Source organism: Dendrobates tinctorius, unplaced genomic scaffold (assembly GCF_039654945.1).
Source record: "Dendrobates tinctorius isolate UK_male_01 unplaced genomic scaffold, ASM3965494v1 ptg000372l, whole genome shotgun sequence".
Lineage (NCBI taxonomy): Eukaryota > Metazoa > Chordata > Amphibia > Anura > Dendrobatidae > Dendrobates > Dendrobates tinctorius.
The window spans coordinates 849,034-855,033 of NW_027362038.1; positions in this window are offsets into that span (position 1 = coordinate 849,034).

Below are 6,000 nucleotides of genomic sequence, written 5' to 3' on the forward strand. Positions count from 1 at the left end.
TCATATATATTATCACGAAGGATGGGTTTTAAGGATGGCGTCGTCTGCGCTTACCAGCCGTGTGCATTCCTCAAAACACTGAAGGACTTTACAAAGGTCTTTCAGCTTCGACCACTGCACGCCTGTCAACTCCATGTCTGCTCTCAAAGTGCCTGGCCGTGTATCCTCCCACAAATGCATTATGGCCTGCCTCTGCTCGCACAGCCGCTCCACCATGTGCAGGGTGGAGTTCCACCTTGTTGCAATGTCGATAATGAGGCGGTGGTTGGGAAGGTGGAGCAATCGCTGCAGCTTCTGCATACGAAAGGAGTGTACAGGCGACCGGCGGATGTGCGCGCACAGTCTTCGCACCTTCTGGAGCAGGGCTGTTAACTCCGGATAATTATTGAGGAAGCACTGCACCACCAGGTTCAAGGTGTGAGCCAAGCAAGGTATGTGGCTGAGTTTTGAAAGGGCTATGGCTGCCACAAAATTACGGCCGTTATCACTAACTACCTTGACTGCCTCAAGATGTACACTGCCCAGCCATGACTCAGTTTGTCGCTTCAAGTACTCGGCCAGCACCTCGGCGGTGTGTCTGTCGCCCAAACACATCATCTGCAACACAGCCTGCTGACGCTTTCCACTAGCTGCTCGATAGGGGGACACATCGTGTGCAACAGTGGCAGCTGCAGATGGAGTGCTCGTACGACTGCGCTCTGTGGACGAGCTTTCGCTTCTGGAGGAGGAGGAGGAGGAGGAGGGTGGAACGCCTACAGCCAACTGTTTCCTATACCGTGGGCTAGGCAGCACTGTCCCACCACCGATGTCCCCTGTGGACCCTGCATCCACCACATTAACCCAGTGCGCAGTGATGGACACGTAACGGCCCTGGCCATGCCGACTGGACCATGCATCAGTTGTGAGGTGCACCTTTCCGCTCACTGACTGCTTGAGTGCATGGACAATGCGGTCTTTCACATGATGGTGGAGGGCTGGGATGGCTTTGCGAGAGAAGAAGTGGCGACTGGGTAGGTCATAGCGTTACCACGCTTACCTGCTCGATGGCACAGCTGCCTGTGACCGTTACCTGCATAGGCCATGAGTTCGCGGAAAGCTGCGCTTTCCACCAACCGAAAGGGCATCATCTCAAACGAGATTAGTTTGGCAATGTGGGCGTTCAAACCCAGTGTACGCGGATGAGAGACTGAGTACTTTCTTGACCTACTCATAGTGTCTGGGAGGGTGAGCTGGACTTGAGAGCTGCATATGGTGGAAGTAGCGGTGGACAGGGCGGACTGAGAGAGGGTTGATGATGGTGATGGAGTTGGTGTTCTTTCTGATGGCCTAGAATCAGTCTTTCGTTGATATAACAGTGGGATTCCCTGACTGCTGTGGCCTTGCAACGACACCTCAACATTTGCTGCTGTGCTAACCGGTGGGCTTACAGTGGGGGAAACAATGTAGTATTGCTGACTACCTTCGTTGTGATCAGTTGCACATGTGGCACTTGAGGTTTGGTGTTGTGTCCACGCTTGCAAGTGCATGCTGGTTAAATGTCTAAGTATGCAACTGGTATTCAAATTTTTCAGATTTTTCCCTCGGCTAAAGGTCTTTGCGCACTTCTTACAGATAACCTTGGCCTGATCATGAGGATTTTGTTCAAAAAAGTGCCACACTGCACTCTTCCTACTTTGGCAGACATTTTGCGGCCTAGCACGCTGTGATCTTTTGACCCTCTGGACAAGCTGTCCAGCAACTCTTTTGATGTTTGGAACCTGTCTTTGGAGTGCTCCGGGCCTGCCAGATAACAGCTGTTGCGATGTCGACGTCTGCTGTGGATGCTCCTCATCTGAGCTATTGGAAGCAGCACCCTCTTCCCCCAATGGATGCCAATCTGGGTCAACAACTGGGTCATCCATCACCTCCTCTTCTATGTCATGTGCACCTTCCTCTGTGTCACCGTGTATGGTGGTATAGTGTGCGGGAAGGGGCACCTGAGTCTCATCAGGGTCAGAATCTGGCTCTGTACACTGCGAGGACAATGTAGTGCTCTGAGTGAATGTACCAGCAGAATCATCCATCAGCGGCTGTGCATCAGTGCACTCCATGTCAGATTCATCTTGGCCTGGGTAATTCACCATTTCACTTGATAATCCAGGCATGGTATGTGAAAACAGCTCCATGGAGTAATCAGTAGTATGGCCTGCGTCATCCTTCAATCTTGGTTGGGGTGAAGGACACAAGGAAAGGTGTGGTTCATGAACATGAGCCTCCAATGACGACTCAGTGCTTTTACTTTTTACAACTGAAGAAGAGGAGGCGATAGAGCTGGAGGCTGAGTCAGCAATGTAAGACAAAACTTTTTCCTGATGCTCTGCCTTTAAAAGCGGTTTGCCAATTCCTAGAAAACTAAGCGTTCGAGGCCTTATGTAGCCAGATGATGACGCAGGGTCAGCACCTCCTGCATTCGGTCCTATTTTGCTCTTACCACTACCATCAGATCCACCACCAACACCATCATTACCAGCTGCCAACCCCCGCCCAATTCCACGGCCTCTTCCACCAGCCTTCCTCATTTTTGGTAGAAATGTAGACAAAATCCAACAAACTATATAGCAATGTAAAACAAGGTACAAGATGTCTATAGGACAGGGGAGTTTTAGAATTTCTGCAGACACTTGTGGACAGTGGACACTTTTGGATTGTGTGAGGCCCACTGATATCTGAGCGCTGTGTGACACGCTCGATGGCACAGCTGCCTGTGACCAAAGTGACGAGAGGATAATGGAGATTTTGAATCTCTGCGTACACTTTTGGACACTGGACACTTGTGGATGGTGTGAGGCCCACTGATATCTGAGCGCTATGTGACACGCTCGATGGCACAGCTGCCTGTGACCAAAGTGACGAGAGGATAATGGAGATTTTGAATCTCTGCGTACACTTTTGGACACTGGACACTTGTGGATTGCGTGAGGCCCACTGATATCTGAGCGCTATGTGACACGCTCGATGGCACAGCTGCCTGTGACCAAAGTGACGAGAGGATAATGGAGATTTTGAATCTCTGCGTACACTTTTGGACACTGGACACTTGTGGATGGTGTGAGGCCCACTGATATCTGAGCGCTATGTGACACGCTCGATGGCACAGCTGCCTGTGACCAAAGTGACGAGAGGATAATGGAGATTTTGAATCTCTGCGTACACTTTTGGACACTGGACACTTGTGGATGGTGTGAGGCCCACTGATATCTGAGCGCTATGTGACACGCTCGATGGCACAGCTGCCTGTGACCAAAGTGACGAGAGGATAATGGAGATTTTGAATCTCTGCGTACACTTTTGGACACTGGACACTTGTGGATGGTGTGAGGCCCACTGATATCTGAGCGCTATGTGACACGCTCGATGGCACAGCTGCCTGTGACCAAAGTGACGAGAGGATAATGGAGATTTTGAATCTCTGCGTACACTTTTGGACACTGGACACTTGTGGATGGTGTGAGGCCCACTTATATCTGAGCGCTATGTGACACGCTCGATGGCACAGCTGCCTGTGACCAAAGTGACGAGAGGATAATGGATATTTTGAATCTCTGCGTACACTTTTGGACACTGGACACTTGTGGATGGTGTGAGGCCCACTGATATCTGAGCGCTATGTGACACGCTCGATGGCACAGCTGCCTGTGACCAAAGTGACGAGAGGATAATGGAGATTTTGAATCTCTGCGTACACTTTTGGACACTGGACACTTGTGGATGGTGTGAGGCCCACTGATATCTGAGCGCTATGTGACACGCTCGATGGCACAGCTGCCTGTGACCAAAGTGACGAGAGGATAATGGAGATTTTGAATCTCCGCGTACACTTTTGGACACTGGACACTTGTGGATGGTGTGAGGCCCACTGATATCTGAGCGCTATGTGACACGCTCGATGGCACAGCTGCCTGTGACCAAAGTGACGAGAGGATAATGGAGATTTTGAATCTCTGCGTACACTTTTGGACACTGGACACTTGTGGATGGTGTGAGGCCCACTGATATCTGAGCGCTATGTGACACGCTCGATGGCACAGCTGCCTGTGACCAAAGTGACGAGAGGATAATGGAGATTTTGAATCTCTGCGTACACTTTTGGACACTGGACACTTGTGGATGGTGTGAGGCCCACTGATATCTGAGTGCTATGTGACACGCTCGATGGCACAGCTGCCTGTGACCAAAGTGACGAGAGGATAATGGAGATTTTGAATCTCTGCGTACACTTGTGGACAGTGGACACTTGTGGATTGTGTGAGGCCCACTGATATCTGAGCGCTATGTGACACGCTCGATGGCACAGCTGCCTGTGACCAAAGTGACGAGAGGATAATGGAGATTTTGAATCTCTGCGTACACTTTTGGACACTGGACACTTGTGGATTGTGTGAGGCCCACTGATATCTGAGCGCTATGTGACACGCTCGATGGCACAGCTGCCTGTGACCAAAGTGACGAGAGGATAATGGAGATTTTGAATCTCTGCGTACACTTTTGGACACTGGACACTTGTGGATGGTGTGAGGCCCACTGATATCTGAGCGCTATGTGACACGCTCGATGGCACAGCTGCCTGTGACCAAAGTGACGAGAGGATAATGGAGATTTTGAATCTCTGCGTACACTTTTGGACACTGGACACTTGTGGATGGTGTGAGGCCCACTGATATCTGAGCGCTATGTGACACGCTCGATGGCACAGCTGCCTGTGACCAAAGTGACGAGAGGATAATGGAGATTTTGAATCTCTGCGTACACTTTTGGACACTGGACACTTGTGGATGGTGTGAGGCCCACTGATATCTGAGCGCTATGTGACACGCTCGATGGCACAGCTGCCTGTGACCAAAGTGACGAGAGGATAATGGAGATTTTGAATCTCTGCGTACACTTTTGGACACTGGACACTTGTGGATGGTGTGAGGCCCACTGATATCTGAGCGCTATGTGACACGCTCGATGGCACAGCTGCCTGTGACCAAAGTGACGAGAGGATAATGGAGATTTTGAATCTCTGCGTACACTTTTGGACACTGGACACTTGTGGATGGTGTGAGGCCCACTGATATCTGAGCGCTATGTGACACGCTCAATGGCACAGCTGCCTGTGACCAAAGTGACGAGAGGATAATTGAGATTTTGAATCTCTGCGTACACTTTTGGACACTGGACACTTGTGGATGGTGTGAGGCCCACTGATATCTGAGCGCTATGTGACACGCTCGATGGCACAGCTGCCTGTGACCAAAGTGACGAGAGGATAATGGAGATTTTGAATCTCTGCGTACACTTTTGGACACTGGACACTTGTGGATGGTGTGAGGCCCACTGATATCTGAGCGCTATGTGACACGCTCGATGGCACAGCTGCCTGTGACCAAAGTGACGAGAGGATAATGGAGATTTTGAATATCTGCGTACACTTTTGGACACTGGACACTTGTGGATGGTGTGAGGCCCACTGATATCTGAGCGCTATGTGACACGCTCGATGGCACAGCTGCCTGTGACCAAAGTGACGAGAGGATAAGGGAGATTGGATTGCTTTTAAAAAAGCAGTTTGCGGAGCAGTGGGTAAACAGCAATGTCAGCGTGTCAGGAAGCCTTAAAAGGCAGCCCAACAACCAACACCACTGATACACCACAATATAGCCTCCCCTTTCACTGCACACACAGTGACTTGTGTGTTGTGCAGGCCAAATCGCTAGCAGCAGAAGCAGTTTTTTTGTCTTCTTCCCTGCCTAACCCTCTCCCTACAGAATCAGCAGCAACCTCTCCCTATACTAAGATCGGCAGAAGTAAGATGGCGGTCGGCGTGCACGCCCTTTTATACCCCCTGTGACGCCCACCAAAGCAAGCCAATCACTTGCATGCCCTTCTGAAAGATGGTGGTGACCCGTGCCTATGTCATCACGTTGCCCACAGTGTCCGTGGATCCTGATTGGCTGAAAAAGAGCGCAAAACAAACTT